We start from the raw sequence: 19,896 nt of genomic DNA, 5'->3' as shown, positions 1-19,896 counted from the left end.
ATCCAAAGAAGGTCAGAGACGTTGCGTTTGGTCTAAAACCCCGCAGGGACTGTAGAAGTGAGCATCCTACCTCCTACCCGGAAGGTGGAGGCTGCAGTGAGCCGAAAATGTGCCATTGAACTCTAGCCTGGGTGACACAGCGACACTCTGTCTCTAATAATAATAATAATAAGCAAAACTTACAATACCATGTACTCCTGAGCACACATACACAGACACAGGGATGCTGCATGACGTGGAACATGAACATACATGGTCAAGCTTCCCATTTCTCTACACCTCCTGCTTTGCTTTCTCTGGTAAGTAGAGCAAGGCCTCCCTTAAAGCCTTCGATGGCAGTACTGGGGTTACATTAATGTGTTCCCTCCTGCTCGTTCTGCAGGGGGCAGCACTGGTTAAAGGGAGCCACTGGAAGCGGGCTATGGATCCCACTTTCTGTTACAACCATAGAATTCTGTGGCCCATAGAGTCAGGACAAGAACCTTGACCTCTCATCTTGGCTCAGGGCTTATTCAGAGTCTATAGTTTGGTCTGGGAGAAGCTCTGAGAGGAAGATGCATGCTTACTATTTTTTCACCTTCTTGTTCTAACGCTGTCACCCTCCCAATTCCTTGATTTCTTCCGGAGTCTGTCAGAGAGGCTGGAAAGGCAGTAGCCCAGACAACAAAATCTCTTTTGTGCCTGTGACCTGGACGGTAGTGACCCTTCCTCCTGCAAATGGAGGGAAGGAGGGGCGCGGAGGGACAGCGCCCTGCCCAATGAACGCTCCGCCTGGCAGTCAGTGACACTTGCTGCTGTGGGGTCGTGGCCTTAGATGATTTCTCTCTCTGTAGACTGACACACTATTAGGAATGGAAAGTGCATTAACTCCTCCAGAGAGAACACGTAAGGCTGAGAGAGAGAGAGAGAGAAAGAGAGAGAGAGCGTGCAAGTGAGCTAGGGCATGTGGGGAAGCACAGTCAAATCCCCGGATGAGGTCACTGCCAGGATCTGATCAGGTACCAGCGACAGGAAGGAGTCAGAGGTCCTCTGCACTGCATGCACATCATCTCCTGAAAAGTCTTCAAGGTCAGTGTTTCCAGTGGCCCAGCCAGGCCCCCGATTTATTTTGATGAAACACTTTTGGCAAGAACAGACAGGCAGGTGACAGAAGCAAAGACTGGGATCCATGGCTTTCTCCTGGCTCTCCTGAATTCCCACAGATGGGTCTTCCCTGCTCAGCTCCACTTGCTAAGGGTGGTTGGGGCTGACGGTGATGGACTTAGGCTGCACCCATATCTACAAGTGCAGGTCTCCAGTGGTTTGAAAGACAGCCCTGAAATCTGCTGAGAGAGAAGGCATCCCTAGCATTAGGAGGCATTGAATTGAGCAGGAGTTAGAACCAGCAGGACATATGAAGTCACTGCAGGCTCCTGTGAAGATTGAGAAGGGCTTGGACGTGTGAAGAGAACTCAGGGGAACACTGGTTTTTGTTTTTTGCATTTTTTTGAGATGGGATCTCACTCTGTTGCCCAGGCTGGAGTGCAGCGGCACAATCATGGTTCACAGCAGCCTCAAACTCCTGTGCTGGGACCACAGGCACATGGCACCCACACCCAGCTAATTTTTTAATTTTTTGTGGAGATGGGGTCTCACTTTGTTGCCCAGGCTGGTCTCGAACTCCTGGCCTCAGGCAGTCTTCCTGCCTCGGCCTCCCAAAGTGCTGGGATTACAGGTGTGAGCCACCATGCCCTGCTGGAACACTGTTTTTTTGTTTGGTTTGGTTTGGTTTGGTTTATCAATGTGAAAACTTCTCCTGCTAAAATCCTATTCCACCTCACTATTCACTCCTTCATTCATTGATCCATCCAGGCCGTCATTTAACACTGACCATCTGGGTCAAGCTTGGATGTGGAGAAAGGGGAATAGTTATACACTGTTGGTGGGAATGCAAATTCATGCAACGTCTATGGAAAACAGTATGGAGATTTCTCAGAGAACTAAAAACCGAAGAACCATTTGACCCAGCAGTCCCACTACTGGGTATCTACTCCAAGAGAGATAAATCATTATATCAAAAAGGTACCTGCACTTGTATGTTTATCACAGTACTATTCACAATAGCTAAGACACGGAATCCACTTAAGTGTCCATCAATGGACACTTGGATGAAGAAAACGTGGTGACCTGGTGCAGTGGCTCATACCTGTAATCCCAGCACTTTGGGAGGCCAAGGCGGGCAGATCACCTGAGGTCAAAAGTTCAAGACCAGCCTGACCAACATGGAGAAACCCTGTCTCTACTAAGAATACAAAATCAGCCGGGTGTGGTGGCGCACACCTATAATCCCAGCTACTCAAGAGGCTGAGGCAGGAGAATCGCTTGAACCCAGGAGGCGGAGGTTGCAGTGAGCCGAGATGGTGCCATTGCTCTCCAGCCTGGGCAACAAGAGTGAAACTCCGTCTCAAAAACAAAAAACGAAAAAGAAGAAAAGAAAAGAAAATGTGGTATACATATACAATGGAATAGTATTCAGCCATCAAAAAGAGTGAAGTGATGTTTTTTGTGCAACATGGATGGAACTGGAAGTCATTATCTTAAGTGAAATAGCTCAAAAACAAAAAGTCAAATACACATGTTCTCGCTTAAAGTACACACGTGGACATGGAGTGTGGAATAATGGACACTGGAGACATGAAAGTGTGGGAGGGAGTGAGGGATGATAAATTATCTAATGGGTAGAATGGATGCTATTTGGGTGACGGACACACTAAAAACCCAGACTGCCACTGCACAGTATATCCATGTAACAGAACTGCACTTGTACCCCTTCAATGTATAGAAATAAGAAACAAAGAGATGTGGATAATACAGTCCCTGCTTTCAAGATGCTGTCATCCTTGAAAACGCATGGATTTAGGAACAAATATGGAAGTGTGGTAGGACAGTGCCTCAGATGAGGCCTGCTGGAGCTTGGAGCACTCTGAGAGTCCCGTCATGAGCTGCTGAGCAAGGCAGCTCTCTCTGCAGAGGGGCTACAGAGCGGGGTCTTGCATAAATGGTATTTGGGCAGTAGAGACAGGGGAGGGGCTTTGAGGCCAAGGGACTCGGAGCAGCCAGGCAGTGGTTGAGCCTAGCATTGAAGAGCAGGGCTCCCTGAAGCAGGCAGGAGCAGAGGGGCCCCTTTTCCCTCCTCGTCTCCCACCCCTCCTGGTGTGCAGGCCTCACCCTCCAATCTCCTGGGGGTGTGCTTGGAGATCTAGCCCATTCCTTGATTCCTGGCAGACTTTCAGACTGTGCCGGAACCTCCAAACCCATCTTTCAGATCCCAGGGCCCTTGGCTCAGCTCATCTGCTTTTGCTTTCTTGACCGTGATTTTCTGAACATTCCTACCTCTTGGCTTATCAGTCTGCAGGAGGCTGTTTCGCTTTGCCTGAATTGAGACTGACTTCATATTTATTATGTGGTTTGGCTTCAGAATCAAGACAAGATGTCAGTGCCAAGCTGCCTAATGGCCAACATTCGCATGCGTTAAAAACCTAATAAAACATCGCCTCCAAAATTTCAGGCCAAATCCACTTATGTCAATATCTAGCATCAGGTCTCACCCAGAATATCCTGTCGGGTTTCAGGAGTTGGTCTTGAAATCTTCTCCAGGCTGTGGGAATGGCGCACGTCGTGCTTGTGTGCTGGACTTTGTTGGGGCTAGACCATGAGACAGTTCATGCCAGTCACATCTCTGGTTTTCTCAGAAACTGTGTTGAAGCCGTGTAATATCCCTTATGTGTACTTCTTGGAAAAGGCTGAACCGTTTCTTTTATCTGCTAAAGAAGCTTGTGTAACCTCGCAAGATCTCCCTCTGCAGAGTCCAATTTTGTGCCCAGCAGTAGAAATTCATTTGTCTCATAAATGCCCCACCCTCTTCAATGGACTTTGTCTTACTTAAGTTCCTAATCCCCCTATTTGGTGCTATGTTGAATTCTGTAAACCTCCGCTAAACGTTTAGAAGTACGTAGAATATAGAACAAATTAATATTTTCAGTCCAGGATGATGTTACAGACTCAAATTTTCTTTGGACCCAAGGACACGTGTCTGTTTTCATCCATTAATTACATGCCAGGAGGGAGGGGGCTGTGTGGCTTTTACATCCTTGCTCGCCTGACTTTCATGAAAATGCTGTTTAGGAATAAATATTTTTCAGCCCAGAGTTGATCTTCCCTCTTTAGCCTCCCGGGAGAGCAGTAGCTGCACTGTACTTTTTCATTACTCTCCTAGCCCAGTGAGGGTGTCTTTTTAATTGTATCGAAAATGACATCGTCAGTTGAGCAAAATGTATCTTTCTAGCATGCACCTGCCAGTCATCCGCAAGAGCCATGGGGAGGTAATGCTTTAGAGAGAGGACTCCCAGGGGAGAGCACTTAGGGAACTTCTAAATGAAATGAAAAGCCAGTTTCGTGTCTCCGGGCATATCACTGGGGCTGGAGAGGGACTTCTTTTACTTCCGGCCAATAAATGCAATTTTAACCCCAAAGAACCAATAGGCAGGGACAGGTGCAAGGAGGAAAACTCCTATAGTGAATGCAGCGGGTATTTCTGAGCGGACACTGGGAGTAAGAAAGTGTGCTGTGTAGGGTAAGGCTGCTCAAATAAGTTTAATTCCAAGGGAAGTGGCCTGCATTCTATTCCCCTCACCATGTAGTGATGATTTATTCATGGTTCCCGAGATGAAGGATGACAGCTCACCCCGAAGGGTATTTAGATTCTGATCAGAGAAGGTCTTTGTCAAAGTGAGGAGGGGATAATTTTAATAGGGATTCAGTTACTGATTAAGGAGAAAGGGGGAACCCTCTTTTGCTGAGCACCTCTCATGCACCAGGTCCCTTGTGAATGATCATTTATTGAGTCCTCAACGACAGCTTTGGGGGGGTAGAGGTTATTGTTGCAATGTTCAAAGTGAGGCAGATGCTGATCAAGGTACACGTCGGCTAGAACTGGCTTTCAGAGCCCTGAAGGCTGACTACAAATTCACCACCCAGATTCCATGAAAGAGGCACTTAGGTTTTAGGAAAGTCACAGCACAGTCATCCCTTGGCATCCACAGGGCATTGGTTGCAGGACCCTGCTACGATACCAAAATCATCGGATGCTCAAGTGCCTTCGATGCAGTAGTTCCTTCTTATCTGTGGTGCCACTTTCCACGTATCAGTTATCCACAGCCTGAAATGATTCAATACAGGATTCCAGAATTAAACCATCTGTAGGTTTTAAATTGGGTGCCGTTCTGAGTAGCGTGAGGAGATCTTGTGCTGTCCTGCTCCACCCTGCCCAGGACAAGAATCATCCCTTTGTCTGGCATTGCCACACTGTATAGACCGATGGTCCCCAAGCTTTTTGGCACAAGGGACCAGTTTTGTGGAAGACAGTTTTTCCATGGACCAGGGTGGGGAGGGGCAAGGCTGGTTTCAGGATGAGTCTGTTCCACCTCACATCATCAGGCACTAGTTAGATTCTCATAAGGAGTGCACACCCTAGATCCCGCACATGCGCAGTTCACAATAGGGTTCGGGTTCCTGGGAGAACCTAATACCGCTGCTTACCTGATAGGAGGCAGAGCTCAGGTGATAATGCTCGCTCGCCCACTGCTGTGCGGCCCGGTTTCTAACAGGCCACGGACCAGTACTGGTCTACAGCCCAGGGATGGGGGACCCCTAGTGTAGACACTCCCCACCTTTAGTCAGTTAGTAGCCATCTCGCTGATCTGATCAACTGTCTCAGGATGGCAGCACTTGTGTTCAAGTCAACCTTATTTGATTTCATAATGGTCTCCAAGTGCAAGTGTAGTGATGCTGGTGTTTGTTAGAATTGTTGTATTTTATTATTAGTTATGGTTGTTGATCTCTTATTCTGCCTAATTTAAAAATTACACTTTATCATAGGTATGTATGTATAGGAAAAAAAAAAACCCCAATATATATAGGGTTTGGTATTACCCATGGTTTCAGGTATCTACTGGGAGTCCCTGGAATGTATCCCCCAGGAATATGGGGAAAACGACTGCAAAGTGTGATGTTATTTGCATGTAACCCAGACACATCCTCTTGTATACTTGAAATCATCTCTTGATTACTTTTTTTTTTATTTGAAACGGAGTCTTGCTTTGTTGCCCAGGCTGGAGGGCAGTGGCACAGTCTCAGCTCACTACAACCTCTGCCTCCCGGGTTCAAGCGATTCTCCTGCCTCAGCCTCCTGAGTAGCTGGGATTACAGGTGTGCACCACCAGGCCTGCCTAATTTTTTTGTATTTTTAGTAGAGACGGGGTTTCACCATTCGGACCAGGCTGGTCTCAAACTCATGACCTCAAGTGTTGCACATACCTTGGCCTCCCAAAGGGCTGGGATTACAGGTGTGAGCCACCACACTCGGCCAATTACTCTTAATACTTAGTGTGATGTAATGCTATATAGTTGTTATACTATATTTTTGTGTTATTATTGGTGTATTGGTTCTTATTTTTATTTGTATTTATTATTTTTTGTTTTGAGATAGAGTCTTACTCTGTCACCCAGTCTGGAGTGCAGTGGCACAATCTCAGCTCACCGCAACCTCCGCCTCCCGGGTTCAAGCAATTCTCCTGCCTCAGCCTCCCAAGTAGCTGGGATTACAGGCGCACGCCACTATGCTCAGCTAATTTTTTGTTGTTGTTGTATTTTTAGTACAGATGGGGTTTCACCATGTTGGCCAGGCTGATCTTGAACTCCTGACCTCATGATTCACCCACCTCAGTCTACCATAGTGCTGGGATTACAGGCAGGAGCCACCACACTCAGCCTGGTTTTTTTGTTTTTTGTTTTTAAGTATTTTTTGATCCATGGTTGGTTGAATCTACAGATGCAGAACCTGTGGATACAAAGGGTTGACTATACCATTATTTTTTCTGTGACTTAATCTTAGAAGTGATACATTATTATTTTTTAACCCCCTCTGAACTTGGCTCTCACTACCATCCTGCTAAAAGGCAAGCTTTCCCTTTCCAATCTGATGGCAATAGAGACACAGTCTTCGAATGCCAGCCACAGCCGAGGATAGCAGATGTCCTACGAGCCACCTCTTCCGTCCATTACACTGGAAACGTAGCAAGTGGCTGATCCCTGTGTTCTTGGTTGACAGACACTCTTCTCTGCTCTTCCTTGAACATTGAGCCAATGGAATAATTCAGTGTGCAGTGTCATGAAGATACCTAGTTTGAGCTGGTCCTGGTGTCATTTGGCCCCGTGAAAGGTACCAATCTGCCAATGTGTCATGTGATCTTGTAGAACATACCTCACCTCCCAGTGAATGCACGGGCAGTTTGTATCTGAAATAGTGATTTATTAGTCACTCCAGGACAAGATGGGGTCATCACAGAGTCTGTAGGGCAGGCCTTTTTTTTTTTTTTTTTTAACAACAACAACAAAAAGAAAATGGAAGTGGCAGACCAGATGGCCATGGAAGATGGAGCTTGGAATCCCGAGATGTTGCTTCGTTTATCATCCCCATATTTGCTATAAATATCTCAGTATTTGGGCTGCGGAATTGGCAGTCCTATCTGGCAGAGGCAAGTTGAGCACTGCCTGTCTTTTTGTGTTTTCTCCTCACCGAAACAGTTATCATTTCATTAATGCAGAGAGGCTTGCCATGGGGAGCCACACTGGGCTCACGGTCCTGGTGACATTGCCCTGAGCAGGCTGGAGTCTGGGGTTGCTTTATTCATCAGGAAGCCTCCCTAATGAACACCTGCCCGCCTCCCAGAGTCCCCAGGGATCCTGAATAGAGCAGGCTCCCCAGCCGGCTGGCTGACTTGCAAGCACTTTGCATTTCTAGAGGAGCAATCATTATGTACGCCTGTCAAAGCCTTCCCATTGGGCATCATTCAAATGCATGGATGAGAAAAGCCTCCCTCCCACATGGGTATCAGTCCCAACTTTTCAGACAACACAGGGACCAGACGGCATCTTAGGAAAATATGGAAGAAACTATGTGGAAATAAGAAGACGACACCCAGGGAATAAAAGCATAGAGGGGAAGGAGAGGGACAAATGGGGAAACTAAAAGCATTGCTCCCAGGGAGACCTCATCCCTGGGTTAAATGGCAGAGTCACTTGGAAGGAGAGAGAGAAGCAGGGCAGAGAGAAGGAGCTATTAAAGGGAGCTGTGACTTCGTTGGTTTGGGGAGAAGCTGGGTGAGGAAGAAGAGGGTACAGATACAGGGTTTGGGAATAGGGACATGACATATCCTTTCCTGGGGACACAAGTATCTGTCACAGGCCCCTTCATGGCTGCCTGGAGGTGTGTGATCTGATTGAAACCCAGTAGCTTTCTGGCATCAGTGAGCACGCGACACCTGGTCCCATCTGGCTCTGAGCAGCACCGCAGTCTCTGCCTGGCAGATCTCTCCTTCAAACCAGCTCAAGAGGGTATCCAGGTTCCATCCTGTCTCATGCTAGAACAACTGCATACGCCACCCTTTATTCTATCCTGTTCTACCAATAGGAAGCTTTCATTAGGGGCACCTACTGTGTGTCAGGGACTGTATTGGGGTGTAGGTCCACAAATATCAATCAAATGTGATCCCTCTCTTCCAGGAACTTACTGTCTGGCAAAATTCGATTGCATTTAGAAAAGGTGGCTTAGCTTTTGACTTTAGGAGAGACTGTTACTTGCTAGATCTGAACCCCAGCGTTTAAAAGCAAGCAAAGCTTTGTTTAGGAGACCTATTGTACATCGTGGTGATTGTAGCTAATAACAATGTCTTAAATGCTTGAAAATTGCTAAGAGAGTAATTTTGAAATGTTCTCACTACAAAAATCGTAAGTATGATAGGTGATGGATATATTTATTAGCTTGATTGGTCAACCCACATGTGTATATACCTGAAAACATCATGTCGTACATCACAAGTAGATACATACATATATATCTATGTGTGTGTATATGTGTGTGTGTGTGTGTGTGTGTGTATTTTTTTTTTTTTTTTTTTTTTGAGACGGAGTCTTGCTCTATCACTCAGGCTGGAGTGCAGTGATGCAATCTCAGCTCACTGCAACCTCTACCTCCCAGGTTCAAGCGATTCTCTTGCCTCAGCCTTCCAGGTAGCTGGGACTACAGGTGCGCACCACCATACTGGACTAATTTCTTTGTAGTTTTTAGTAGACACAGGGTTTCGCCATGTTGGCCAGGCTGGTTTCAAACTTCTGACCTCAGGTGATCCACCCGCCTCAGCCTCCCAAAGTGCTGGGATTATAGGTGTGAGCCACCGTGCGCGGCCAGATATTTATGTATTTAAAATCAGCACAAGAAATATATTTTTTGTGTCAATTTTTTAAAACTTTAAGAATAAAAATAAATTGATGAATGCATTTAATCTAGTTGAATAAAAAACAAGGCTTTATAGTCAGCACTGGAAGGAAGCCCTCGTAGGCCCCACACCCATTGTGGTTAGAACCTCGGACATACCATGTAACATTTCAGAACCTCAGTGTCCCATCAGCAGACCGTTGCAGGGTTGCTTTGAAGATTAAATGAGATGATGTAAGCAAAGCTTATAGCGCAGGTGCTGTGCAGAAGATGCTGGCACTGGGAGAGGGGCACCTGCAAATCTAGACCCAAGCTTCGTTTCCATTTCTGTCAGTGACCACTTTTACCCCTTTCGTTGATGTACTTTTGTATCTTCCCTTCCTGCTTCAGAGCTTTGAGACCTGCTCTGTCCCCTAAGTGTAACATTAGCGGGAACAAAGGACGGAGGTGTGGCGGGCACTTGGGAGCCACCTCACCTTTGCTGGTGTAACCAAGGTGCCTGCCCTCGTCCTGGACAGGTTTCTGGCCTCCCCTAGGCTTTCCTTTCTGCTGCTGTAATGAAGAGGGCGCGGCAGATGGTCTGTCTGCCTCTTTCTCTAAGCCCGGGTGACCCATGCCCACCTGTGTGCTGTGGTTCAGTTCTCCCACTGATTCGCTGTGTGAATTTGACAAGTTGCTTCTCTGGCTGTGTCTCAGTTCCCTCTGTCACATGGGGGCAAACCTGGTGTCTACTTCAGATGTTTCTGGCTTCTAGGGCTGGCTGCGTGAATTCGTGTGAAGCAGCAGCTGCCGGCAGGGACAGGTGGCACTGTTGTTGGCAGCTTTGCTGTTCTGCTGCAGCAACGTGATGCCACTGTCACTCCTAGACTAGAGGTAAAGGATTTGCCTCATGTGCACCAATGGGTCCCGGTTCAGGCTGGGCAGGGACCTCTGGGTAGAGATGGCCCCTCTGGCAGGTGGGTCTCTGATCTTGGCTTTGGGGTCTCCCCTACCTGTGCTGGGTGCCTGAGAGCCAAGACGGTACAACTCCATTGTTCTTCACACCCGTCTGCCTACAGGAAGTAGCCCCCCTGTGTCCCCTGAACCCAGGGCTGTGCTGGAGAGGCAGGAAGGAAACCGGCCTTCCCGGCTAATCAGCAGGGTGACGGGGAGGGGAGTCTCCGCCCAGACCTGCTGGCCACACAGTGGACAGAGCTGCACAGAGTCACCTCATGCTCCCCCCGCAGCAGCTCCTCCTCCCCAGGAATAATGAGCAGCCGCTGAGCCCTTGCTGGGCTCAGAGCCCCCGTGGGGATGGGGAGGGACACACAGTGACAGCCCAGGCTTCAGACCCGGCAGCTTGCTCAGGCTCATTTATTCAAAGTGGCCCTCTTTTCCCCACTCGCTGCCTCTGGGTTTTCAGAAAAGCTAACCCCAGCCCCTCCGGTCCAGAGAGATGGGGGCAGTCGGGCCACGTTTTACACTCACTCCCAGACAGCCCCTGTCTGCCCTCCCACAGCTGCACCCACTCCTAAAGGGCAGGGAGCCACCCATCCAGCAGGTCACGGGGTCCCAGGCAGAGTGGATGGGCAGGCGGGGCTGGGCACAGAGCAGCGGCTGTGGCTGTGCTATCCGGCCATGTGTGCCCAAACCCTGGCAGCCCAGCGGTCACTGGGGGCTCTGTGGTGACAAAGGAATTGTCAAAAACACCCTTGGTGAAGAGCAAGAGCTGAGAAGGTCGCTTTTCAGAGGAGACTGTGATTCCTCCCAAAGCACAGATGGGAGTCACTTGATGGTTGCTGTTTGTTTGCTGTTTATTTATTTATTTTTGGATGCTATTAACTCAGAAGTGGCAATTCCTTTGACTTAGAATCTGTGAGATGACTGAGGATCTGTGAGGATAGCAAGAAGAAACCTGAGGGGCCCGCTTCACCATGGAGTGACCCAGGGTCGGCTGAGACCCAGGCCTGCCCGCCTTCCCCGCCCAGAGTGCCACAGGGACCGTGGAGAGAGAACACCAATACCAATGCAGGCTTCGCACTGAGATCGTTCCTATCACAACCAACCAGGGCTGAGTTCCCTTCAATTACAGGGAAATGAGGTCTTCAGGGTTTCCATCTGAGGGTGTATGAGTTTCCTGTCTCTGCTGTAACAAATAACCACAAACTTGATGGCTGGAAAATAACAGAAACTGACTCTCCCACGGTTCTGGAGGTAGCTGAAAGGGAGAATTGCTTCCCCACCTCTTCCAGCTTCTAGTGACTGGGGTTCCTCACCTGTGTCTTCATCACCCATCTCTCAGGTCTCTGGCTCTGTCTTCTCTCCTGTATGTCTGTTTAAAAAAATCTCTCTGTATCTCTCTTATAAGGAGACAATATATCCCAGTACTTTGGGAGGCCAAGGCAGGTGGATCCCTTGAGCTCAGGACTTTGAGACCAGCCTGGCCAACATGGTGAAACGTCATCTCTACTAAAAACACAAAAAAATTAGCTGGGTGTGGTGGCACATGCCTATAATCCCAGCTACTTGGGTGACTGAGGCATGAGAATCGCTTGAACCTGGGAGGCGGAGGTTGCAGTGAGCTGAGATCATGCCACTGCACTCCAGCCTGAGACCGTGCCACTGTATTCCAGCCTGCACTCCAGACCCCGTCTCAGGAAAAAAAAAAAAAAAAAAGAGACAATATAATGGCATTTAGGGCCCACTAGGATCAGTTCCTCCTCCCAAGAATCACGTCTTTTGTGATGAAAGGTAATACTCACAGGCTCCAGGGACTGGGATGGGTACATACGTTGTTGGGGACCACCATTCAGCCCGCCATAGAGTGTAACAAATCATATCACACAAAATTTACCGCAACACAAGAGCACACGTGCAAAGTGTGACTGAGGTGCCTATGTTGAATGCTGTAGGAATCCAAAGGAGGGAGAGAGTATTTGTAGGCAGGATGGTCAGGGTGGGCTTCATGGAGGAAGTGGGCTTCGAGCAGGATAAAATTTAAATGGGAAGGGGGAAGGAGAGAATGGCATGTACAAAGATTTGGAAATAAAAATGAGATCGGTGTTTTCTTTAGTTCAATCAAATAGATTGAACAGAAATGGATATTTTTATAGGAAACTGGGGAAAAGTGAGGTTGGATGGGTAAACTGGGGCTGGGTTCAAAGGGTGATGTCAAATACCAGGCTAGCATTTAGAACTTGATGCTATATGGAGTGCCAATTTGGTTTTGTTTTGTTTTGTTTGAGACAGAGTCTCACTCTGTCGCCCAGGCTGGAATGCAGTGATGGGATCTTGGCTCACTGCAACCTCCATCTCCTAGATTCAAGCGATTCTCGTGCCTCAGTGTCTCGAATAGCTGGGATTACAGGCATGTGCCACCACGCCCAACTAATTTTTTTGTAATTTTAGTAGAGACGGGGTTTCACCACGTTGGCCAGGCTAGTCTCGAACTCCCGGCCTCTGGTGATCTGCCTGCCTCGGCCTCCAAAAGTGCTGGGATTATAGGTATGAGCCACTGTGCCTGGCCATACATGGAATGTTTTAAATAATTTATGATTAAGATCTGAAATCATGAACACATGTAACATTCCATGCCAGTACTTCATACAGTACTTCGTATAGATCTAAGTATTCTAAGTACTTCTAAGTACTTCATATAGATCAGACTAATTTATTTAATTCTCAAAACAGCCCTGTGACCTGAGTATAGTCATTATCCTCATTTTATACCTGAGAGGAAACCAAGGCACTGAGAGGTTTAGTAACTTACCTGAAATTACATAAGAAAGACAGGATATATTAACTGACTAGATTCAAGAGATCAGGAAGGATGCAGATGATGTTTAACTTTTTTCGAATGGGTGAATAAGACTCTTGGGAAGGCAGGATCGTTTGTAGGAAAGGAAGAAGCTAAATTTAATAATAACATAAAGAATAAAGGCTGGGTGCAGTGGGTCACACTTGTCACCCCAGCTCTTTGGGAAGTCAGAGAAAAAGGGTCACTTGAGGCCAGAGTTCAAGACCAGCCTGGGCAACACAGCAAGAATCCATCTTTACAAAAAAAACCTTTTTTTTAAATTAGCCAGGCATGGTGATACATGCCTGTAGTCCCCCCTCCTCAGCAGGCTGAAGCTGGAGGATCACTGGTGCCCAGGAGTTGGAGGGTGCAATGAGATATGATGGCACCACCGCACTCCACCCTGGGCAACAGAGTAAGTCCCTGTCTCTAAAAATAATAATAATAATAACATAAATAATGTCTTAGGATAGGAACTCATTTTATCTACGGTAGTTCATCATTGTACAGATGAGAAAACTGAGGCCCAGAGAGCTTGCACAATTTGTCCAAGATCATCCATCTGGATATACACATGTCAAGTTTAAGTTGGTGGCATAATATATAAGTGATGGTAAATACCAAGCTAGCATTTACAGCTTGATGCTATATGGAGTATAGTATACTGTGGTATAGTATACTGTGGAATATATTAGTCTGTGAGGAATTGGTGAGGTGCCTGGGTACTACCTCATCCTTGAATTCCTTTCCCCAGAATTTACCTGAAGGGCTCGTGGAAGTCACCTGAAAGGATGTTGTCATGTGGCTGTGTATATTAGTCTGTTCTCATGCTGCTAATAAAGACGTACCTGAGACTGGGTAATTTATAAAGGAAAGAGGTTTAGTGAACTCATAGTTCCGCATGGCCTCTCACAATCATGGCAGAAGGCAAAGGAGAAGCAAAGGCACATCTTACATGGCAGTGAGCAAGAGAGCTTGTGCAGGGGAACTCCCGTTTATAAAACCATCAGATCTTGTGAGACTTATTCATTACCATGAGAACAGATGGGGGACCCACACCCACAATTCAGTTATCTCCACCTGGCCTCACCCTTGACACCTGGAGATTATTACAATTCAAGGTGAGATTTGGGTGAGGACACAGCCAAACCATATCAGTGTGCCTAGAGCACCTTACAGCCCTGCAACATGTTAAGTGCTGTTTTGATCTTTCTAGTTGGTCATGTCCCGCCTGGAAGAAGGCAGGCCAAGAAGTAGTCAGGACCTGATCTGGAACCCTGTAACATGCTGGCAATGTGAACAGTTCCCACTGGAATCATCCAGCATTCTCAAGAACTCAGATCTGGGTGCTGGAGCCACAAAGCACTGACTGAGAGATCCTCTCCTTTCTTCCCTAATTATTTAGAACCAGTGCTTTCCTCTCCTTGCTAAAGCACGTGGCTGAAGCCCAGATTTCTAAGCCCAGTTGGTGTTGGAAAGACTATCCTATTAGCTCTGTGAGTGGTGCCACTGAGAAGTATATGTTAAGGAGGGATGTTTGCAAGGAGATTTTATTTGTCAGGTATCAGGAGAAATAAAAGCTTAGAGGGACAATGGAAAAAGAGTCTGAGATACAAAAAGAAAAAGAAAAGAGAGGAACTATTTGAGTGAACAAAGTTAATTATGGGCTAAGAGAAAGTCAGTCTTAGATGTAATGACCTCTTAGGACCAGGACGGCTGATGGCCCACAAGAGGCTAATTCTGGCAAACCCAAGGAGCACAGGGCTGCCTTGCTCACGTGGCCTTTGGGCTCCTGCCCAGGTTGTCCGATAGAACGTGATTGGGCTACAAACTGCCTTTCTGGCCTTGCTCCCAGTCCCATCCCTGCAAAGCTCCACAAATGTTTACAGCACCAGTAATTGGCAAATTATACTCAGCGGGATTCTGTAAACATCCCTTCAAAGCACATAAGAGCAGATTGCTTTCTGCTTGCCCAGCAACTTTCTCTAAAGGAGTTTAACAAACTTTCAGAACAATGTAGTATATTAATCACTGTCACATCGCAGGGGGATATTGTCTTCATTTGCAAGATCAGGAAATCAAGGGGCTGATGGCACAAATTGTTTTAAATCAACTGTACAGAAAATGAGACTCAGTGCCTGAATCAATCAGGATAGGCTAGGTTATGCTGCAATGACAAACAACCCCCAAAGTCTCTGTGACTTAAACAATGAAACAATGACATGTATTTCTCACTCCCACTACATGCCCATCCGTCAGCTCTCACTCTCATTGACAGAGCATACACCTTCTGGGCTGTTGCCCGCCACCATAACAGCAGAAAAAAAGTGTGTGACTTTAAAAGCAGCTAAGATTCAGGAGTTGTAACCTCAACATCTTCTGGGATCTATTTTCTCCCTCTTCAGGGCCTTTATTTCTCCATTTGTAAATTGCAAGTAATAAATGTAGGCTTTTCTTCCTGGAAATTGATACATATGGTCTATAATAACTGTTGTGTAAAGTAATGGGACTGACCTTTTAAATTTTTAAACAAAAGATATACATCCAGAAAGGTAAAATTGTTGAAAAAGTTTATTTGAAAGAATGAAGTTTGTTCCAGCCAGGCAGCTACTGCCCAGAGCCTTTTCCTTGACTTCAGTTTATGAGTCACCAAGAAAAGTTGTTTTCTTATTGTAATGTGACAGGCTAAACCAGAGAGACATATCACCATGGTAAGGCAAAAACTCAGTCTCCACAAGGCTTCCATGGTGGGATTCTTCAGTGTGTTAAGCTATCTCTTTATTCTGCAGACTCAGAAACCTGATTTTTCATTCTCAGGGGAAGACTCACATTAACCAAGTTCAAAGTACTGATGTATAAATCCATAATGTCTGTGCACTGGTTTCAAGTGAGTCATATAGCCCTCACTCAACCAGGGCCCTTGAGGCATGATCCTTAGGCTCTCACCCTGGAAGCAGGGTCAACAGAGGTAGGGTGGCAGAGGGATTACGCATGTGGGCTTTGAAACTATCAGACCTCTCTTCCCCATTTGTCCTTTTAATTGTGTCAAAATGTATGTAACATAAAACTTACCATTTTAACCATTTTTGTATGTGCAATTCAGTGGCATCAAATGCATCCACAGTGTCATGTAACAGTCACTAATATTTCCAAAACTTTTTCATCATCCAGTACAGAAATGCTGTAACCATTAAGCAATAACCCCCCATTTGCCACCACCTCAGCCCGTGGCAACCTCTATTCTATTGTCTCTATGAATTTGCCTGTTTCATTACCCCATCTAAGTGCAATCATACAATATTTGTCCTTTTGTGTCTGACTTCTTTCACTTAGCATAATGTCTTCAGGTTCCACCCACGTCAGAATTTCATTCCTTTTTAGGGCTAAATAATATTCCATGCGGTGTATCTGAACCTTGTTTTGAATCCCAGCTTGGCTGTGAGACCCAGGACAGCCTGCCTGGTATCTCTCAGTCTCAGAATCTTCTTTGGCAAAAGAATAATAATCTCTATTCTGGTTGATAATGAGATCATATATGAGGGACATATCCAGGATGTAGCTATTCCTTGGGAGGCATGGAATTAGGAGAGTTCAAAGTAACATGATCAGCTAAAGTAACCCCAGGCCTCCATTTCTGCCACGTAAAAGGCCTAACCACCTGGTAAGGGACCCAAATATTCAACACCTATTGGCTAAGATCATGTTTGCTTCCTGGGTTCATCTCCCTTCCCCAACTGCCCCTCCCACCCTGCCTCCACTCACCCCCTTCCATTCAGGCCCAATCATTCTGTAGAGTGATGAATATATGTTCTAGATAAACCATACCAGCACTGGGAATCACTCTCTTCCTGGGCAAATTTATGTATCTCTGATCAAATCTGTTGAGATGTTGGCTTTAAAGTTTAACTCTCTTTTCTTTTTTTCTTTCTCTCTTTCCTCTCTCTTTCTTTCTCTCTCTCCCTCTCTCTCTCTCTCTCTCTCTTTCCCTTTCTTTTTTCTTTTTATTGCCCAGACTGGAGTGCAGTGGCATGATCATAGCTCACTGCAGCTTCAATTTCCTGGATTCAAGCGATCCTCCTGTCCGAGCCTCCTGGATAGCTAAGACTAGTCCCAAGTGCATGCCATTATGCCTGGCTAATTTTTAAAATTTTTTTGTAGAGATGGGGTCTTGCTATATTGCCCAGGCTGGTATCAAACCTCTGGGCCTAAGGCATCCTCTTGCCTCAGCCTCCCAAAGTGCTGGGATTATAGGCAAGAGCCACTGTGCCCAGTCTTAAAGTTAAAATCAAAGAGAACGAAATCTTAGTTTTATTGTTTTCAAGTTTGGACCAGACCTCTCACCATAATCCCCAAGAACCCACAATAATTACTTGGTAGTTACACTTCATTTTATGAAACTGGGTTGGCCAGGCATAATCACCCATTCCTTGTCCTCTATCTGTGTTCACTAAACTTGACTTTAAGTGACTTTTGGCATTTGGAAAAAAAAATCAAATCCATTCTCGAGCACAAGAAGATTTATCACCAGTGAAAACGCGTTGACAAATCTGACACAAGCTTCAAGGGCAAACCCAAAAGATTATCAAAAATGTTTTAAGAAATGGCAAGCATCAGATAAATACGGCGACTACTTTGAAAGAGGTAGCAATCATTTGGACAGGTAAATTATATCACAGACTGTCCCTGACCTACGATGGTCTGACTTACGATTTTTCTACTTTACGCTGGTGCAAAAGCAATGCCCTTTTAGCGGAAACTGAACTTCCAATTTTGAATGTTGATCTTTTCCCAGGCTAGCAGTATGCGGTACAATACGCTCTGGCAGGGCTGCTCAGCTGTACAGTCACAAGAGTAAACAGCTGTTAGTCTGCAGTGTACTGAATTAAATAAAGTACATGAGCCCTTCAACACTCTATGATGAAACAGGCTTGACATTAGATGATTTTGCCCAACAGGAGGCTAATGGCAGTGTTTAGAGCACCTTTCAGGTAGGTAGGCTAAGCTATGATGTTTGCTGGGTGCGGTGTATTGAATGTATTTTCGATTTACAGTATTTTCAACTTCCAGTGGGCTTACCACGATGTAACCCCACCATAAGTCAAGGAGCATCTCTACATTGCTATTTATTATTCATTTATTTATTTTTATTTTGAGACAGCCTCACTCTGTTGCTGAAGCTGGAGTGCAGTGACATGATCTCTACTCACTGCAACCTCTGTCTCCCAGGTTCAAGAGTTCTCCTGCCTCCGCCTCCCGAGTAGCTGGGATTACAGGCACGCGCCACCACGCCTGGCTAATTGTTTTATTTTTAGTAGAGACAGGGTTTTGCCATGTTGGCTGGGCTGGTCTCAAACTCCTGACCTCACGCAATCTGCCCACCTCGGCCTCCCGAAGTGTTGGGATTACAGGCGTGAGCCATGGCGCCCGGCCAATACATTGCAATTTGAAAAGCAGCCGCACTACCTCATAGTCACAAGTGATCCAGCAAAGCCTCTGTTATTGGGCAGCCGAATACTTACTGGGGGTGGAGCTAGTGCTGGCCACAGCCCATGGCAAACGCAGCATTTACTGGAAGCTTCAAGAGCACCTGTCTTGCATTCTACTTTGTAATTGATCAGCGACGTTCTGAGATGTGCCGCGTTTACTCTACTGCGTTCTCCCAGAGTAGACGTTCCACCAGGAGTGAAGGAGGGTCTGACGTATCACCTTGAATTCCCTGTTGGTTATAGAGATTGCTTTTTCACGTTTTCAAAGTTCAGTGTGAATGGAAGTACAGACTATGAGGTGGTGTTGATTTATCACGTTGGATTCTCCTGTCGATTCCTGTCTGCTGGGGAGGAAGCTTCAAACCCACTCTTCCAGTTTAAGTGGTTTTCATCAGTGAATTGATGGTCGTCTAGGCCCTGAGGCTGCCACCCAGGAGCCCAGGAGTGAGGCAGAAAAGGGTGGAGCATCTTCTTTGGCTTTTTTAACTTAGCGCTAGCTCATACTCCGTGTCCCTGATCAAAGTCTAAGGTGCTTATGGGCCTGTGCTGTGTCTTGCTTATTCTTCTGTCTCCTACAGCGTGTGGGCAGTGCCCCCTGTACATAGTAGGCACTCAATAAATAAATGTCTGTTATATTAAACAGTCATTTCAAGATCAGGGTGCCAGCATGGTTAGCTCCTGGTAAGGGCCGCCTTCTCACTTTGGCCCCACATGGCAGAGAGAGGAAGCAGGCTCTCTGGTGTCTCATCTTATAAGGACACAAATCCCCTCTTGGGGGGGCCCACCCTCATAACCTCATTGAAACCTAATTGGCTCCCAAAGGTCCCATTTCCAGATACCACTGGATGCCAGGACTTCAACACATGTATTTTGGGGAGATATAATTCCGTCCATAGCAGTACCCAAAAAGTGAAATAAGAAACCAGCTGTCGGCCAGGTACAGTGGCTCACGCCTGTAATTCCAACACTGGGAGGCTGAGGCAGGTGGATCACGAGGTCAAGAGATCAAGACCATCCTGGCCAACACGGTGAAACCCTGTCTCTACTAAAAATACAAAGATTAGTTGGGCATGATGGCGTGCACCTGTGGTCCCAGCTACTCGAGAGGCTGAGGCAAGAGAATCACTTGAACCCGGGAGGCAGAGGTTGCAATGAGCCAAGATCACGCCACTGCACTCCAGCCTGGTGACACAGCGAGACTCCGTCTCAAAACAAACAAACAAAAACAAACAAACAAACAAAAAAAAAAAAAACCCAACAGATACTGAAATAACTTTCCTAATATCTGGTGAGTATGCTTGGAATGGAGTAATTTTCATAAA

At 46.4% G+C, this 19,896-nt stretch overlaps 2 protein-coding genes across 14 annotated transcripts in view; both read left to right on the top strand.

Moving 5' to 3' along the window:
- Positions 1–19,896, top strand: part of PHYH (phytanoyl-CoA 2-hydroxylase) — a 1,057,918-nt gene that overhangs the window by 497,538 nt on the left and 540,484 nt on the right. The gene's annotated exons all lie outside the window — the stretch shown is intronic.
- Positions 1–19,896, top strand: part of FRMD4A (FERM domain containing 4A) — a 695,352-nt gene that overhangs the window by 506,524 nt on the left and 168,932 nt on the right. The gene's annotated exons all lie outside the window — the stretch shown is intronic.

This window comes from Macaca thibetana, chromosome 9, assembly GCF_024542745.1.
Source record: "Macaca thibetana thibetana isolate TM-01 chromosome 9, ASM2454274v1, whole genome shotgun sequence".
Taxonomy (NCBI): Eukaryota; Metazoa; Chordata; class Mammalia; order Primates; family Cercopithecidae; genus Macaca; species Macaca thibetana.
This window is presented reverse-complemented; position numbering and strand designations above follow the sequence as displayed.